Below are 20,722 nucleotides of genomic sequence, written 5' to 3' on the forward strand. Positions count from 1 at the left end.
AAATTCTTATTTATTTTCTCACTCATTGTCACTTATTATCTCTATTTACATACATATTATTCTTCATTCAGAATTCTATAGTCCTTGGCTTTAAAATTTTATGACATTGTTTACAGATTGACAGTTATATTTCAGAAGCCAAAATAAATAAAATTATTCCTCAGGACCTTTGGAAATTGTTAAAATAATTTAATGGTAATTTGTACCATGTTTCTATGACAGTAAACATAAAAATTGCAAAATAAAATGTTTACGATGGGTTTCTTTATGCTCTATCTTCAGTCCTTGTGCTTAAACCTCTTTAGAACCCATTCATCTATATCATAACAAGAAGCAATACTCAACTTGAAGAAAACTTTATGTCTTTGCTAAAGTTTTCCAGATCTCTTCTGCCCTCAGATATTGGAATGACTGTATTCCATTAGAGACATCTTAGTAGCTAGAAGCTTCATTTGAGCAATCCCATGTGCAAATATTAATAGAAAAAAATATAAAATAATGCGCCTCTTGCCCTCACCCCCAACAATCAGGACCACATTTTGGGGAATGGTTTTATTTGGGAAAAAAATGTTTATGCTGTGAGTTTGACCTAAACATTCAGCTCTGCGGCTGATTTGAATGCAGCAGCCACCAGAATCTGGAATCTGCTAAAATTCTGGTTGAAGTCTGACAGAGTAGCTGAGTTGAAAAGACCACTTTAGGGTTCACAAGCATTCTTTGGGTACATGAAGGTGTCTGTAAAGGTGCTCCTCTACTTGCTGTATATCCATGTTCTGTCCCACACCAACCATCTGGCAGAGAGAGAGAAAGTCCCATATTTTCAATGCAGTCACGGAGGTATGGTAGATCACTGATGGGTGAGCCAAAATGGATCCCAGGGAAGAAGGTTTAGGAGATACTGGGTTCCCGAGAATTGGGTTGAGTCCATTTGTGCGGGAATGAAACGGGCTCTCTTCTAGAGCTGGCATGAAGTTTTTGGTACCCATCTTAGTTTCCGAAAACTAGCTTCTGAAATCTTGCCCCCAGGTCAGGAAAGTGTGAACTGATTTGCATCTTTGCCATCCTTTCTCACTGAGTCAGGCAAGAGCCTATAGCACATGTTGATGAACAGGTGTGGACAGGTGCGTCTGTAGTGTTTTCTCTTGCTCTGTTTATACAGCCAGCGTCGCAGAATCTGGACAGACTCCTTAGGTAGATTATCTCTCCCTCTCTTGCTGGAGGTCACTGAAGAGGAAAGGTCCAGAGGAGTGTCCACACTGTCTTCATCTTCAGTGTCGCTGCTGGATGCTGCAGCAATGCCAAGGGTCTTCCAAGGAACTACATCCACACAACTCTATAAGGTAGAAAGCAGGGAGAAAGCCAGTGGCGTGTGTGTTTGGGGGTGACGGCGGTAACCCGTTAACCGTGTTCCATTGGAAAAGGCAGTCAAGGTCTGAGTCTCAAGAAGAATTTATTATTCTCACAATTCCTGACTACAGTGCATTGAGGCAGAGAAATCACAGCAACAGGAACTTGAGAGAACTAGTCACACTTTGTTTGCTCTCAGAACTAAAGAACACTGGATGACTACACCACTCTCTTTTTCTCACACACTCCAGGATCCTCTGATGCAGTTAAGATAATTATTGCACATAAATTAATGTATTCAAGACAATCACTCCTACACAGGCATGCTCAGAAGCCTGTCTCCCAGACAACTGGAGGCTTTGTCAGATTTACAATTATCACTACCCAACACAACTCTGTACCTGTCATTTGATACCTAAAGACATGAGTTTTAAGCCCTAACCCTCCACCCTTGTTAATAATGATCTCATGCTTTTCTCATAATATAAAACACAATTCAACTTTAAAAGTCTACATGTTCATTAACAGTCAACACTTTAAAAATCCAAAGTCCCTCACCTGTGAGCTCCTATAACCTCTAAAACAAATCCTGTACTTCCAGTATTTCATGACAGAGTAAACGTCCTTATTTCCAAAAGGGGAAATCTTGGAATCCAAAGGAATTATCAAGCTAGAGCAAAACCAAAACCCAGCAGGGAATGAAAAATAATCTATCATTTCATTTCCATTACCCAGAGTTCATAAAGTAATCTCCAGGCTCTGCCCTTCGATTTTCCTGCTTTCAGCAGTGTGGACTCTGGGGCCGACGCCACTGCAAACCTGTAAACTACCTTTATTGCCTGTCTGTGAGTCTGTCAGCTCCAATAGTCCAGTGGTCTCTCCACTGCAGTTTAGACTTCAGAGCTTTGCTCCACGGTCTCTTAGAGCCTCTCCACAGGACTTCCGGCCTTGCCACACATGCCTGACATCACCTGTTCTCCATGACCACCTCGATTTTTCATCTTGGAGGTTTCTGAAACCAAGGCCATGTGTACAATGCTGTCAAATTCTGCTGCCAGTTCAAGTTATGGCTTAGCACACTTGGATCAATTATGTCAACTTTCATGTGGCATAAAGAAATAACTTGCTTTCCTGTTGCCCTAATGCAAAGCATTGGGTTGTTCTTTAATGGTGTTAATCTAGTTAACTGTTACAGTTGCTTTGTTGTCTGCATGGTTTGTACATAACTTTAACCCTATTGATATACCTTTCATCAACAAACAAATTAGTCCATTATCTTTATGTGTAACTTCACTCAAGTTATCCAGGACATGGTGGAATATTGCAGAATGAAGCCAGGTTCTTCATAAAAACACCACATAATGATCCAAGCCCAGTTCCAGAGAGAATCCTTGTTCCCCTAAGTTGCAGGAGCTCATCTCCACCATCTACATTTCTCTCAACAATACTCTCTTCCCAGTTCCCATTAGAAGAGCCCCATTAAGTTCAGTATCTCTCATGCAACGGCTTTTCCAGCCCAAAGCTTTAAAATTCTTCACATTCTTTAAAAAGTAAAAATAAATGAATGAATAAAACCCACCCCAAGGGCTTCAAATCAGAATATTATAGCAATAGCCTCGTTGTCTTGGTTTGTGTTTTTCCTTTGCTGCGATAAAATATTCCAACTAATGAAACCACCAGTCCTCCAATTGTGCTGCTTGTTTACATGAGCAGATCACACAGCAACCCTCTGCCTCAGGCCTAACAGGACACCCACAAGCTGAGGGAACTGACGACTGCTTGCAGGTACAATCAACCTTAGGACTGTTGCATGACATTCCTTGACCATGAAGGTCATCTTCAAGGCTTTTCCTTTGGTTTATTGAAGGGTTCTGGGATATTTCTGGATCATCACTACACCCCCGAAGGTGTTTGGGATTCTGTCTTTGGCTTTTTACTCCTTCTTTCCTTTAGGTTATAAAATTTGTATGAAGAATTTTTATATCTCTCAAGCTAGACCCAACCATGAACTTTATTATTATGTTTCGTGTAGAGTTGTTTCATAATGCAGTGTGAAAAATGCTGTTTTCAGCCTTGTTTGTCTAGGGTTGTAGTTTTCGATCATTTCTCTAAGGACTCCTAAATGATTTAGTTGGGGGGAAAAGAAAGTAAAATGAAAAAAAAAAGAAAGAAAGGAAAAGAAAGAGTTTATTTAGCTCACACTTCCAAGTTCAGTCCCTCATCCAAGAAAGGTCACAGTGGAAGGTGTTTGAGGGAGCTTGTCACATTATGTCTCTAGTGAGAAGCAAAGATTAGGGAATGCATTCAGGGTCGTGTTCCACTAGCATTCTCCACTTTCAAATAGTCCATGAACCTTCTCTACTTATGTACAGGTCAAGATCCCCTGTGGGGGTCAATTAATGTAATGAAGAGAATCCCTTACAGGCATCCTCAGGACTCTCTCAATTGATTCTAAGTTTTGTCCAGTTAATATTATTAGCATTAACCATCATTGCTATAAAGCATTAATGCCCTGCTTATCTATAATAATTATGACTCTAAGGCCTCTCATGCCCTAAGGATAATTTTCTAATATACAAACAGCACAACCGTATTTCAAATACTATTTAGGATAAAACCAAAATATTGTTACTTTTATTCTGTGCCATTATTCCTCTTTATTTTCTACCTTCTCTTCTTCATCCACCTTTTTTTTTCCCTTCGAGATAATTGAATCCCAAAGACATAGGATAAAGCTCACATTTGCAAAGGTGTGTGAGGGAGAGTCCTTTGCACAGCTTTGCTTTGCCTGGCACTGCTTCATTGCAAGAGGGGGGAGTGGGGTATACTTCCAGGGGAACAGCAGACAATATCTAACATGAACATAGGAGCTCTAGTCAGGTGAAAAGAGTTTTCACGCAGAGATCAATGGCAGTAGCCACCAAAGCCACAACAATTAAAGAGGTAATAATTAAATAAGCAAATGTATTTAAAATAACACTAGTCTTGTTGTTGTAAAAGAATGCTGTGCAACTATAAAACACAGAACTTCCAAACAGAAAGCATATGTTGATGGTCAGTTAATGTTTAAATAATGTGCCATGTGGGAAAAGGGCTCAAATCTTTATCATCTATATATATTTGCACATTCACACATATGTGCATATATGTGTGTAAGTATGTATTTTTGTACATATTTATATAATGTAATTTTAATGAATGTAACATAAATTAATCAGAGTGTTGTATGATAAGACTTTTCCTGGGGAAGTGCATCACACACACACACACACACACACACACCACATACACACCACATACACACCACATACACATCTAATTATTCCAGATAGGGAGTCCTAGACAAACAAAAGTAAGGATACTACCAAAGTCCAACTTGGTGAACCAATTTGTTTTATTGGGGTTGCTTACAAGAATACAGTAGAGTAGTTACTTACAGGAGCAGAAAGAACTCAAAGACAACTGTATCACCAAAGTCCATTCCAGCATGAGTGCCAGTTCACAAAATCTGTGGACCTGGAACACACTGCACAGCCTGAAAGGACTTCAACATGAGGGACTGCATTCTTTCCAGGTGACTCATTTTGGCTAAACTTCTTCTAGGAAGCTCCTAATATCTCTGCTTCTTCCAGGCAGCTGCTCTGATCTCAGAATCGTTTCTGATACTTGGTTTGTCTAATAGTGACTCTCAGTGGTCTTTTGTTTTGTTGTTGTTTATATAATCTTGGGGACTCAGAGACATAGAGAATCTGATGAGTTTGGGAGACTTCCTGAAGCTATTTTGAGTTGTTTACTTCTTCTGGCTTAAGGTGTTTCCGTGGCAGATGGAATGTTTCAATCTGGAGGGATCTACTATCCAACAGAGAGGTAAATGTAAGCTCAAAGTTTACAAATCACTAGAAGGGAACAGAATAAACTCAGCAAATTTAATTAATGTTGTATTAAATTTAAACCATAGTATTCCGGAGCAAGAAAGATGACTCAACAGATAGACTTGCCCTCAAGCCAGATGAGCTGAGGTATATTCCTAGTGTCCACATAGTGAAAAAAGAGAACTAACTCCATCAAGTTATCCTCTAACCTCTACATGAGGGTGTGGTATATGCATGTCCACACATATATACAAATAACAAATGAATGGATACCCAAGCATTTCAGGAGAGTAAGAATGTGGTAGTTTGAATCCTATTGGCCCCCACAGGCCCATACAGAGTGACATTATTAGGATGTGTGGCTTTGTGTGAGTAGGCATGGCCTTGTTGAAGGAAATGTGTCATTGTGGAGATAGGCTATGAGGTTTTCTATGTTCAAGCCATGCCCAGTGGAACTGTCCCCTTCTGCTGCCTGTGGATCAAGATGTAGAACTCTCAGATCCTCTAGCCCCATGTCTGCCTGCATGCTGACAAGCTTCCTGCCCTGATGATAATGTAATAAACCTAGAAAACTGTAATCCAGCCACCATTAAATATTTTCTTTTATAAGAATTGCCAGGGTTATGGTGTCTCTTCACTGCCATGGAGACCCTAACTAAGACACAGTTACAAGAGAGTCTAACACAAAACAAGGTCTCCCTAGAGAAATTTATTTATCCAAGACACAAAATGGCTAACCCCGAGTGTCAGAGACATTAAGCCAGGAGAGCAGTTTGTATAAGGTGAACAGGGACATGTGCACAGGGAAGTGGGAAAGTGCAGCAGTTGCAGAGGAGTCATGGGGTGGGGGGCAGGGTGCAGGCGACTCTGTGACCCTCATTCGAGAGTTAGGCTAAGGGTAGGGTCTTAGAAACTTTACACTTGCACAACAATAAATATAATTATTTTATAAAAAGAGTAATAGTTCTCTAAAGTACCATTTAAAAGCTATACTCTACCAAAAAAATGGTCTTCAATTTTTTAAAAAGAACTTGTATATCAAGTTGAGAATGAGTCTCTTAGAATTTAACTCAAATTAGCCAAAAAAAATTCTTCTCTTTTACTTTCAAATAGATTTTTTCTCATTCAATATATATTGACCACAGTTGATATCTTCCCACTCTCTCAGCTCCCTCCCTCTTCTCTCTTCTCTCCAAGACCCTCTCCCCCTCTGTTTCCCTTCTGAAGAGAGTAGACTTCCAAAAGACAAAATGAAACACAAGACACAATAATACAAGGCAAAAGCCATCATATTAGGCTGGACAAAGCAACTCAATAGGAGGAAAAGAGACACTACAACAGGCAAAACAGTCGGAGATATGCACTTTTCATAAGAGAAAGATATATGAATGATAAAAAGAGTATATATGAAAAGGCAAAGCTACTTAATAATTTCTGTTAGTGTGTGTTGGATGCTGCAATGACACCCAGTAAAATTGCACTGGAATGGCTTAACCTTTCAAACATCTTCCACATTCAAGAACCAGGGAGAGTGAAGCACATTCAGAATCGCTCCATACCTCTCAGAGCAACATGAAGTGACCTAGTAAATTTGAAAATAATTTCAGCAAATATTGTTAGTAGTACATCTTCCTTTTATATTTACCTAAAACATTTGAAAAGATACATTCAATCAGAGATGCATAACATGTCTATGGCAGCTTCATTAGAATACCCTAAACCTAGATGAATTTCACATACTCACCAACAGTGCATCAATAAAGTACAATATTTTCTTAGAACACAGATTTCCTTAACAATAGAAATGTCAAAGTGTTAATACACATACCACAGTGGATATGTATCAGACTTATTATGGTAACTTATACATACAAGGCCAAACAAATGTGTGTGCTTTATAATTGCATTAGTAGAAGAGCTCAGAGAGCACAAACTGATCTCATAGGAATAACGCTCATTTCAATCACATTCCTCAAATTTAGTCAAAACCAATCTGAAACCAGTCATGAAAATCTCAACAAACCCAAGTTAATGGAAATTACACAAAATGAATGTGTTACAAAAGGTTAAGGAGCAGATCCCAGAATATAAAGAAATCCAACAATTAAGGGCAAAGACATCCCACTGCTATATTCTCTATAAAGGGTCTTGTCATACAACTGGGAAACTGAGTAGGGTGTGGGATTGCATTCAACTAAAGCATGCTTAGTGCTCACAAAGACCAGAAGAGGGCATTAGACACCCTAGAACAGGAGGTACGGGTGGTTATATGCTACCATGTGGTGCTGAGAATTGAATACATGTCCCTTGCAGAAACAGCCAGTGCGCTTAGTCACTGAAAAGTATCTTTAAGCCCTCAATTCCGATCAGAAATGCCTGGTAGTTGATACTAAATCATGATTTGACTATATACATAAAACACTATTAAGAAGCTAATTTTGGATATATCTGAGAAATGTCATTATAACAAAGACCAGAGAAGAATGCAAAAGTAAATTTCTGTTACTCTTATGATACATTTTCGTTAAGTGATGCCTATGACTACTAAAAACATTATTTCTCTCCAATTTCATATAATCTTAGAAATATGTGAAGAGTATAAAAAACATTTTGGCATTCATTTTATACCTTCAAATACATATTTCTGGCAGAAAGATTTGAGTGTGTAAACACATCATTAATAATTATTCCTAGAAAAGTACAACCAAGAAAATTCTGAAAATTTAGCAATTTAGAATACTGATATTTGAGTTTAATATTTTGAGTTTTATTTCAGGCATTTTAATCTTTTTAAAAAAACAGAGATACAACATTTCTAAAGCTTGCAGTTCTAATTTAGTTATCAATTGTCTCTTTCCAGGGTATCTTAACTACTGTCCTTTCTCCACATTGTACCTTAAGAATGTCTCTAATCATTCTCTATTAAATATATTCTGCCAAATATTTCCAGTTAATAAACTTTTGATGAACATTCAAGGGATTTCAGTATGGATGTGCAAGAACTGGATATTGAATGGCAAGCATCACCTTTCTTTAGACTCTTGATGGTGTACACCGTGCCAAGCCATAGTTACGTATTTCCCCACTGTTCAGGGTTCATAAGTTCTCATTTTTATTTCACTGGAATACATTGTTTCTCTAGTTTTTAAAGGTTCAGAGATGGAGAGAAATTTTGATCTAGGATGAATCACAATGAAACATAGTTATTTTTTGATTGAGTTAATGGTATTTAAGATTTTTGGGCTTCTGATATTTACATGAAAAGTTAAATTGAGCTAACCTGTAATGTGTTGAGATTTTGGTAGATGTTAGGATTAGGTGAGTGAATTCCCCATGTGAAATGTATGTTAGCACAGAGAATGTATTCTGAAAAGTCTTCCCTTCCATAAAAGAAAATGAAAATAAAGCAGATATTCACAGTCTCTGGACTCCAACCATTACCCTATTTGGAAAGGAAGACCTTTTCAGCTATAATACAACTAAGGTTATTAAATTAACCAGATAATCCTGAGTCATCTTGGTGGACTGTCAAAGCAATGAAAGTGTCATTATGATGTTTTGATAGAAACTATGAAGATACAAACACAGAAAAGCATGTGTGATCTCAGAGCAGCTCCCAAGCCCAGAAATGTGAAGACAGTCACCAGAAGCTAAAGAGGCAAGAGACAGATGGTCCTTCAGTATCCCAGTGAGAAAATGGCCACAGAGGCAACAGTTTTTCTAGGCTCCAGATGGAGAGAATAAATTTCTGTGTTGTTTTAGTTATTGAGTTTGTGGTAGCATTATTTTTTTTACAACAGCCCAGAAAACTGAATGTAGCATCTTTTTCTCTTTTGCACTGTGCCCACATTTTGCTAGCAGTGACAGAACAGCCAAACATAGGAGTAGAAATTGTTAGCATGTATTTATATATGACAAATATCAAATATTATAAATTATGCACAACTATTCATATACAAAGAACCTTATAAAAGTTAAATGTGAAAATGAATATGTTACAATAACTTATGGGGAGAGGAAAAACAATTAGTTGGTATTAAACTCTTCTTAACATCATTAAATTATATACTAGATTAAAAAAATCACAGCATTTGAAATAAAAGTAGTTGAATTTACTCAAATTTCTAAAATTCAAATTGTTGTGGACATGTATATTGCTGATAATGAAATATTTGAAAATATAGCAAACCGTTCATTATATAAGTCAACTATTTATACTTCCATTTTCATTCATATTCTAGTGTGGATAATCTACTCAAAACAGATCAATCAGTATTATCTGCTTCTAAACATTATATATATATATATATATATATATACATATATATACATATATTACATACAGAGACGTTATTTTCAGTCACTTTTTAATTTTTCTCAATGTCCACTTTCATGAGTGCTAACAGGGAAATCACTACTCAGATAGAAACTATATTTCTCAGCTTCCTTTGCAGCTATATTCAGCTTTACCACCAGTTTCATATGATCAAAACCACACTTTTTCCTCTTTTCTTTCTTGGTAGAAATGTGGAAGAGTGTGAACCTGAAGTCTGTGAAGATTTGGATCCTCAAAATAAAGTATATGTGTGGTCCTGAAAGGTATCTTCATGACTGTACCTCATTGTCATGAATAACTCTTATTTTGGTATGTTATATAAGAGAGAAAAAACACACAGTCTTTTTGAGACTCCTAATTCTGGACTGTTTAATAGTATCTAAGCCTACACTTTAACAAATAAGCACCTTAATTTGCATAGGGACAAAAGGCCTTCATGAACTCAAAGTAAATAATAAGAAAGCAAGATTCTAGAGAGGCAATGTAGCACATAACTACACATTTCTTCTAGTTTTGCTTGCCTGAAAATCAATTCCAGATATCAAAGGATATTGGATAGCAATTTCCTCCAAGGATAAAGGATTCTATTTGGAAGGGAAGGACTTAAAATCTGAATGTTATAAATGAAGGTGAAATGTCCCATTCTGTAGGAAAGCTTGTTAAACTCCGGAATAAACAACTCAATAATTTCAAGAAGTCCCTGAAAGTGATCAGATTCATTAGGACACTCGCTCCCCACGTTTATATGAGCAGAAAGCATGGTTAAGAGACACTGTTAGACAAACCAAGTTGCCTGGAAAGGGCTCAGATCATCTCGGCTGTCTGAAAGAGACACTACCACCCATGCTTGCATACCTTTTAGAGGTACAATTGTTTTTTAGTTATTTCAGCTCCTGTAAGTAATTCCTCACCTATATTCCTGTAAGGGACCCCAATAAAATGTATTGGTTTGCCAAATTGAATTGTGATGGTATCCTAGGTTTAGTCTGTTAATGTTTTTTGTTTTTGTTTTGTTTTGTTTTGTTTTGTTTTTTTATCTAGGGTAAGTTTTGTTTTCTTATCTTCCCATTAATAGCGAAACATAAGAAAAGGTGAGTAACTTTCATCACAGGTGATTTGAAGAGTTATAGATTTAAAAAAAAATGGCATGAAACAAAAGGGGAAAAAGGCAGAGACTCCAGTATACAATGAGTGACTGGCTTCTGCAAGTAACAGGAGCTCCATCTAACTAGGCACAATTGGGAAAACTTTTTAGAGCATTAATAAGAATATTCCCCTAAGATGTGAAAGCACAGTACTTAGAAACATACTTCATGGAGTTCCACTAAGGGCACAAAGATCTGCCATGTCTGAGTTTCTCCATAAAAGAGCTGAGCAACCCCTCCAACAGCAGGTGGAGGAACTTCTCATGTCGGTGAGTATCAAAACCCAATCTGCAAGCAGACAAATTGTCAAGTTTGCAAGTGTAAATATTCAACTTTATTGTTAGAAGCTGTGTTCCAAGAATGGACTACCTCAACTACTGATCAAGTCAGAGACAGACATAAGGATTATGTTGTAGCACATACAAAGGGTTGACACACTATTTGAAACCAAGGGTTCAAATCCTGGTTCCATACTGCACATACAAAGCAAAGCAAACTGTTTAGCCTCTGCTTCTAGGTCTTTTCACCTGCAAAATGGAAATAATTACAGTACCAACTGACCTCAGAGTTTTGTTGTACCATGCACTGAGTCCTCAATATCTATGCAACCAGCGAAGTGCACATCACATAGTAAGCTTACAACAGGAACTTATTCTCACCTGATACAAAATTATTCAAGGCTCAACAAATGCATTAACTCTAAAGCCATGAATTGTCTGTTCATAAATTCTTGGTTCTTGTCACATGGAGTCAAATTAGTTTCTTCTGATCCATATTCTCAAAGAGCTACCAAAAAATAATAATTATTATGTCATATCTCCCTAATATGAAATCCACTACTTGGGTCAGTGATTGAGCTTTCCTACCGAAGAGTCTGAAGTATAATTAAAATAGCTTCATGAGCTTCTTTTCTTGGAATATTCCAACATTCTTACAGGAAATTGTTGGACTCCATAGAAAGCTCAAACACAACAAAAATAGAAGAAAATCAAAGGTTATGCTTCTTGCTTGTTTGTTTAAACGTTGCTCAAAGAGATGGTACTGGTGGCTAAAAATAGTGCTACTTCATGGGTGTGGGGGGTGATTCCCACTCTTACCCCTTGCAACCAGTCAAGAGAGCTAACCCTGGGTTCATGAGAGTGGGTGAGCTGACTCTGTCTATCAGTGGCTGGCCCTATATCTCACCTGGATGGCACAGAAGAGCTGATATTGATGATGGGGACACTGGTGAGCTAGTCCGGAGGGTGAGAGCTCTTTGAGCTAGCCCTGACACTCTGCTGTGAGGTGGTGTATGTACAGGGGTGATTGCCCCCCTCACACCCACACAATCACTCCAGTAGTTGAGAGAGCTGATGCCAAGGGCATGAGAGTGGGAGAGCTACCCCTGCCCCTTCACTGGCTATAGCACTCTGGAAAGCCGGCCCTGCATCTTGCTTGGGCAACACACAACAGTGGAGCTGGCCTTGATGGTGAAGGCACAGGTGAGCCAGCCTCTTCCATGCTGTAGGTATGAGAATGGGAAAAACTGGCCCAACCGTTTGCATGCTGCAGTACTTGGGAAAGTAGACCCAGAACTTTGACTAGGCAGCATAGTGGAGCTGGCTGAGGAGCCATGGCTACAACTTGCAGACCCAGAGGGCATGAGAGGAGAAGAGCTGATCCTGCCTCCTGAGAAAAGCCTAGCTAGCTAGAGCAGTTCTGCAGAGCCCACCCTGGTGATGTACTAAGAAAGAGGCTGCAGACTGACAAGGATATCTACCACGCAGGCCCAGATTCAGGGCTCTGAGTTGACCCACTCCAAAACCTTTGTGTGTGTGTGTGTGTGTGTGTGTGTGTGTGTGTGTGTGTCTGTGTCTGTGTCTGTGTCTGTGTCTGTGTCTGTGTCTGTGTCTGTGTCTGTGTCTGTGTGTGTTTTATTTTGAGAGGGAGGTTGAGGTTCCAAGGGTGAAAGGAGAAGAGGATGGTCAGGGAGATCAGTGAGATTGGGGTGCATGGTATGAAAATCACAGAGAATCAATAAAAAGGTTTTTTTAATGCCACTTGATGTTACAAATAGCCATTGAATTTGAAAATCCTTAAAAAAATACAGTTACTGGTAATAAAGAGTTCTTATCATGCATGTAAACACAAGAGATAACAGAGCTCTGTAAGAGGAAATGGGCAGAATTCCATAGTTAAAAATTGCATTCATCACTTGACAAAGAGAAATACCTTGGGTGAAGGGGAAGCTGATGACATAAATCCTACACATTCAATACATTGCCTTGGAGATGAACAGAAACCCATTGGCTTAATACTCACAAGGGATTCTGAAAAACTCTTATTCATGAGTGGAGATAATCTGTCTCATTGGAAAAAAACCCATGCTTGTATCAGAGAATTCAGAGACAGAGGGTGTCCTAAGACCCCAAATGAAAGCTGTGAATTCCCCACACTGGAGCATTATGCAAACCTTGAGGAACTGAGAATGGCAGAATGAGAAAAGCCTGGGCCTCAGGAAGCCAATGTTCATCCATATAAGGCAAAGAAGGCATCGTTAAATACCACACCAGGCAGATAAGAAAATGTCTTCTCCCACAGACTCAGTAGCAGAGAATCTGAGGGATATGATTTGGGGATCTAGGCTCTCAGAAAAGTGAGTTTGTGAAAATAATAAGCCAGTAATATTACAGGCAACATAACAAGGGACGTGTGGCCCACTTGAGTTCAGTTTGGGTTGAAAAACCTCAACAATGAATCTGTTGTGAACTACAGATGAAGCCATATGTTTTAAATGTTAGTAGACTGACCCAGGTTAGTATCCTGGCTTTTAGTTTATTTTCCTTTCTCTTTTCAGCCAACATCTTCTGCTGACTTTTACAAATAACACATCTTACCTGGGATAATTTTGAAATTTCAGAAATGCAAAAATAATTCTTTACATATTTTCATAAACCATTGCTTGGAATTCTTAATTTTATATTATACTATATATGAATATATTCATATTTAATATCTATATATCAATGTAAAAATAGCCATGAAAATATTTCTTCAAAATGATAGAGTACCTGTGTATTTTGTGAAATTAAGTCTGGGAGCAATTAAAAATTATCACAACAAACTAATGGAAAAGTGGGTCAGTTTCTTTGCTGATACCCTGAGAAATGTCACTAGAGTGTGTAAATTCTTTCTAGTGTAGAGAATTCTCTGCCCAAAGTTCTTCATAACACAAATATTAGCCTTTATTAAATAAACCTGGTATGCCTTTTTTTTTTTGTGGCTTCCTCAAATAAGTTACAAGGATGTTCAAAATAGCTTAAGCATGGACATATTGTTTTCCTAATTTTTTTTCTGATTTCTTCATTTCTAAACACACTAACGGAAACATACACTGAAGTTAGTTACAGTACAGATTTGAGACCGTAGCTTTTTGCCATGTTTGCCTAGAACTTCTAACAGCAACTTAAGTTGTAGGTCACATGAGCAGCTCTCAGGTCTGAAAGATCACTAAAAGGACTTACAGAACTAACTAAAGCTATAATTCATGATTACAGTTTATTATAAAGAAAACCTCGTTAAAATGAGCCAAGGGGAAGAAACACATAGGCAAGTGTCTGGAAGAGATCTTAATGTGAAGAAAGTTCAGATATTATCAGAATGTCTCATTCTCCTAGCAAAAGGAAGAGGCAGTATAAATTGAGCATTCTGAACCCAAGGAGACTTGCCTGTGCTTAAATTATGGTTTTGAGGACTTTACTTGACAATGTGTTAATGTTTGATTGGCTCACTAAACTCAGTCTTGAGTTGCTCACATTCTGGAGGGTCTAGCTGATATCATGAGACCCAAATGTCTACCATAAATTACCTCATTAGTGATGATATCAGATGTGCTCCAGGAGGCCCACCCTGAATAACAAAGGTCCTCCTATCACTGGAGAACCACAAAGATACTTCAGCAAGATGACTCAGTGGCACAGTACTTTCAAGGAAGCCTGACAACATGAGTTCATCTGCTGGAATCCACATGGTGGAAGGGAAGAACCAACTCCTACACTGTAGTGTGTACATGCACAGACATGTGCACACACTGAATACATTTAAATCCTGTATTTTGAAATTTATCATGCTTGTAGAAAAGGACTTAAATTTTTGAAAGGAAGTTTTAAAAGGAAATTTTGAATGGAAATGTAAATGAAATTCAGAGATATTTATGTTATTTCTCAAGAGTCAGAGACAGACTCCAAATCTTTTCTGAGGCAAGGGCAACTATTTTTTTCTTGCAAAAAAATATTCTCTGGACTTTGCCTAAAGCTTTCTTACAGCAGAAGAACTGTTCTGGGCATCCACATTCAATGAAGTGCTCCTAGCATTTATCCTTAATAACCTTGTAAATATACAAAACATTTGCAAATGAAAAACTTTTAAAAGTCTTTGGAAAGACTAAACAAAGGAACTAATCTTTCCAACAATGTCATTGGGACATAGACAATAATTCTTGTTTTATTTTACTCTTACTTGTATAGGATGATGTAACATAAAGATTATGTAGTGACTATCTAAATCCCTTTCTTCTATAAGCCACTTTTCCTATTTACACAATACTGCATCAAGTAAGGCATAATTTAATATCAGTATGAGTACTCTAGACACAAACAACACCTACTATATCATATTGTCATATGCCAGTAGATGTAACCTGAGAAACAGAATTCAAAATATCCTGTAGTGGCTAATTGCTAAGTTCCACCAACTCCTCTATCACTGAAAATTATGCCAGTCCATTTTTGGAAAATCAGGATTGTTGACCACTGTGTAGGTCCAGCTATTTGTAGCAACAACAGTGCAGCAAGTGCTTCCTCTTAAACCCATCCCCACTTACACATGGTCAGATTGTTTGGTTACATAATTACTGAGTCATCTCAAACAGTAGACAATGCAGCTTTATTTCTCTTTACTGTATTTTTATTAGTTCTTAAATCCATCAAATAAAAACTCGACACCTCATTAGATCCTTAGAAATTACATCATAAAATGTTAAAATTGACTAAAGAGATGACTCAGCAGTTGAGAGTCTTTCCTGTTCCTACAGAGATTCTGACTTTGAATCTTAGCACCCATTAAAAGGTGGCTCAAAACTACCTTTAACTCCAGATCCAGGGCTATCTGAGTCCTGTAGCATTCACAGAAACCTCCACTCATGTGTGTGCACAACACACACACACACACACACACACACACACACACAAATTTAGAAAAAATAAGTAAATAATTAATCTTTAAAAATAAACTTTTAAAGTTATAGGGTTTTTAATTTGTTTTTTTTTATTTAAAGATTTTCCCCTCTTCTGCCACTCACAATTGCAAGCCAGATCCCTAAATCATTATGTTAGGAAGAAGAAGAAGAAAAAAAAAGGACAGTGGAGTTGGAATGATCTCATTAGGATGCTTTCTTGGCTCTTCATGTTAGGTGTGAGAACACACACATGAAGAGGTGGAACAAAACCTTTCTTCTCTTATCTGTCCAATTGTAAACAAGTATTCGTACTGCCCATTCTTATTCTCACCTCTCCATCCCCCGGGATTATGTTCCTTTGCCCACTCTTACATGTTATGAGCCCTTGTGTTTCTTAGTTGGAAGAAACATGACTTGGCACTCCCTATCACCCCTGTCTTCTGTTCCAGTCCTTTTATGGTCCTACCATGTGTCCAAAACCCTATCTAGAATGTCTATTCCTGTCTGGACAAGTTTATAGTCTCTAGGGACTACTAGCATCAATATTCCTTGCCAGCTATGTGCAGGGCCTTTCCTTGGGGAATCTGGCCCATATCTTTGAACAGTCTCTTTCTTGTCAGTGACCAAAATAGTTATTGCTAGCAATTTGTACCTCAGAGTATGTAAGGGAGACATTTCTAAGGTCCAACTTATTCCTATTATTCCTAATAGTTCTCTTTCTAAGTAACCACATCAAGAAAGCACACCTTTCAATATTTATTTATTTTCTACTTCCAATCACCTTTCAAACCTGAAAGGATCTGCCAGTAACACAGCTCTCAAATTCCCATCTATAATGTAATAAGACTACGTACTGTGCATACAACTTTTAAATAAACTATTGTCAGTTTTCTTATGCCTAGTCACATGCCCAAGCTAGTAACCATCAATACTAGTCTACATTGCCAGTTTGTATAAACTTAAACAACAAAATAATTAACCTTCATTTCTAACTTGATTGGATGTAGAACAGCGGAATTCACCACTGGGCATGTCCATGATGTCATTTCCAGAAAAGATTAATAGATGTTACTGTAAACATGAATGGCACCATGGTATGGACTGAAGGTTCATCCAAAATAAAAAGGGGGAAAGCATAAAATGAGATGACTGGGGTATACCTGGATGTGAGCAAGTGCTTTCAGCATCCTGATACCATGTCTTCCTTACTATTATGACCTAGACTCTCAAACTATAAGACAAAATAAATCCTCCCCAATTGATCTCTTTTAGATATTTTGTTAGGGCAACAAGAAAAAAAAAAGCCAATACTAGCAATCATTCTTTTCTACTTACCCTTCATGGGAAGAATGGGTTAACATATTTTCTCTTTTAGAATACTAGATCGAAGTGTTCTGTGTTCTGAATATAGACAGAATATCCATTCAAACAAAGAAGATGCAGTAGGTTCACATAAAGTCTACTAAAAATTCCTGTTTATGAAACTTCTAAGTTCTCCTTTGTTGTAATAATTATTAGTAAATAAGTCCTGGTGTGGTTTAATTTTCTGAAGAGAAGACGCACACACACACACACTTTACATTTTAATATGTCTTAAACAACACAATAGAAACAGCACAATAGCTGTGCCACTGCCCAACCTACACTGCTGATAGAATCTACCTCCTGCTGATAATTCTGAGCTTCTACTTACTAAATTCTGTGTTCTACCTTGACTGCTCTAGACCCAGTTGAACACCCCTCTTGGCCGCACTCTCCAGACTCCTTCATATAGTGGCTATGCCTCTATGTCCCACACTCTTTTCAAGCATAGTCTCTCTCCTCTCCTCCACATTCTTCCTGCATGGCAGATCTCCTCTTCCTTCTCCAGGTCCCAAGCCCCAGAAATCCTAAAATCCTTCTCTTTCTTTCTTCTGTAACTATTGGCTGTTTGTATCTTTATTTATCAATAAGAACTAACTGGAGGGCAGGTTTTGAACAGTGTTTTTGGGTACATAATTAGCATTAGAATACAAGCGGCTATACTTCCTGACAATAGACTCAATGTTTAAAAATAGGTTTTGGATTATAGTGCATAGAATTTTCTTCTCAAGGAGTGCCAATCATATTATGATGAACATACTTTCTGAATATTTTGCTCATGTGGGTACAGCTTTGGGTGCCCCTCTGGAATTTAGGTGAAGGTAGCTGGACCTAATTGCTAACATAATCTGTCTTGGTTCATTCTTCTACCAAAAGTGCTTCATTAAGGAAGCAAGATAGCAAACATAAAATATCAATTCTCAGGAGGTGGAGGCAAAAGGACGATTTGGTCTGTTTTTCTTATTCCATACCAACTGAACCCATACAGAAAAGCTTTAGTGAGCATTGAGCAGCTATAACTCTGTAAGTAAAATTGAGAATAAAAATACATCAAATGATTTTTTTACACCAAAATAAATGACTACTTTTTCACAGAAGTTAAAAGTTTAATGATGAAGACAGAGGGTAGAAGGCCTAGAGAGAAGTGAAGTGGGGGGGGGGGCTTAAAGAAACCAATATTAACAATTGTGCAAGACATAGAGTAAAAAGATATTATGAACAATATTACAGAAATGAATTTAAATTTTAAACATATTGGTCATAATCCTAACAATTGAATTCAGAAACCACAGAATCTCATAATGATTACTGTTAGAATTTCTCTGAAAAAGGTTTTCCACAAAGAAAAACTAAATAAGCCAAAGTAGAGTAGAAATATGTTTATATGTAGTGATTTTATAAACTTTATTATAGTACAATAAATTTTATTAATAATGTTCTTAGTTAAACAGTAAGTGGCTAACACTATATAGACCAGAAGTGGGTAGGGACTGTACTACATGCATTACATGTTGACATTTTTTGTTATGTATGTCACATCATTTAATCATTAATAATTTTCATTGTCTATTCTTTTATCTTCAATACTTTCTGTGCTTTGTGCCTTTTTATAAAAAGGTAATATGATTTCCACTTGGGTATACATTTATGCACATCTCTGATAAATTTACAATTTTTACTATGTATTTTGGCATTTTTCTGTATAAATAGTCATCCAGAATTTATGGAAATAATTAAAGGAAAGGCAAATATAAAAGGCTGAGAAGTCAACAATCTGATTCACAATTTCTATGCAGGAATTATGTCCAAGACTGGGATGCCTCTTGCTCAGTAAAGGGCACTGAGATGAACCACCCTGGAGATGGTTTCAGAAAACAATGTCTGCTTTATTACATGTGAACAACTATTATACATTTTATAGTGGAAGACTATCAACTATGATTGGTTAGCACATTCCTTTGGATCAGACAATGAGCACTCATATGACCTGGGTCTCTATATAGAAGATGCACATACAAGGTGATGTGACGAGTGCAGAGGGGTCTGCAGGCCGGACACTGGTGACTCATACTACTTCAGAATTCAGTGTTCTGAAAGCAGTAAGGAGCATGATGTGTTGTGCTTCTTATTTAGAAGCACAGGATGCCAGGTAGACTCTCTGCCAGGTCAGGCCTGTGTTTTCTCCTACAATTATGTCACACAATTACAGAAATAAGGAGGAAGAGCAATCCTTGAGCATATTCATTTTTGTGATGCCTATTCTTGAGTTACCCAGCCACTTCTGCAGAGCTTGGAGATTTCTGTGAAGTTCTCCACTTTATAAGCTCCTTATCGTGTTTCAAACAATACCATGGAGAACTAGGAGAATTATTTCGTTTCAAAAGAGTTTTTTATTGAATTCTATGGCATTTATTTTTTTTATTTTTTTATTACGTATTTTTCTCAATTACATTTACAATGCTATCCCAAAAGTCCCCCATAACCCCCCCCCAACTTCCCTACCCACCCATTCCCATTCTTTTGGCCCTGGCATTCCCCTGTATTGGGGCATATAAAGTTTGCAAGTCCAATGGGCCTCTCTTTCCAGTGATGGCCGACTAGGCCATCTTTTGATACATATGCAGCTAGAGACAAGAGCTACGGGGTACTGGTTAGTTCATCATGTTGTTCCACCTATAGGGTTGCAGATCCCTTTACCTCCTTGGGTACTTTCTCTAGCTTCTCCATTGGGAGCCCTGTGATCCATCCAATAGCTGACTGTGAGCATCCACTTCTGTGTTTGCTAGGCCCCGGCATAGTCTCACAAGAGTCAGCTATATCTGGGTCCTTTCAGCAAAATCTTGCTAGTGTATGCAATGGTGTCAGCGTTTGGAAGCTGATTATGGGATGGATCCCTGGATATGGCAGTCTCTAGATGGTCCATCCTTTCATCACAGCTCCAAACTTTGTCTCTGTAACTCCTTCCATGGGTGTTTTGTTCCCAATTCTAAGAAGGGGCACAGTGTCCACACTTTGGTCTTCATTCTTCTTGAGTTTCATGCNTTTAGCAAATTGTATCTTATATCTTGGGTATCCTAAGTTTTNGGGCTAATATCCACTTATCAGTGAATACATATTGTGTGAGTTCCTTTGTGATTGTGTTACCTCACTCAAGATGATGCCCTCCAGGTCCATCCATTTGGTTAGGAATTTCATAAATTCATTCTTTTTAATAGCTGAGTAGTACTCCATTGTGTAAATGTACCATATACTGGAGATCTGTGGCATTTATATGATGTCTGTTATCCTTCATGTAGAAATAATATTGATATGAGAAATTAAAATGTGCTTCAATGAAATGTTTGGAGTAATGTACTTTAAGTGTACAACTGTGTACATGTATCAATAACTGTCCAAAATTCACAGTACATTATTTCCTATTTGCAGTATCCCACTTACTCATTGA

At 37.7% G+C, this 20,722-nt stretch overlaps 1 pseudogene; it reads right to left on the bottom strand.

The window, feature by feature from the left end:
- Window positions 1–589: 589 nt before the first annotated feature.
- LOC110291821 overlaps window positions 590–20,722 on the bottom strand; it is a 95,286-nt pseudogene continuing 75,153 nt past the window's right edge.

This window comes from Mus caroli, chromosome 3 (assembly GCF_900094665.2).
Source record: "Mus caroli chromosome 3, CAROLI_EIJ_v1.1, whole genome shotgun sequence".
In the NCBI taxonomy this organism is placed as follows: domain Eukaryota; kingdom Metazoa; phylum Chordata; class Mammalia; order Rodentia; family Muridae; genus Mus; species Mus caroli.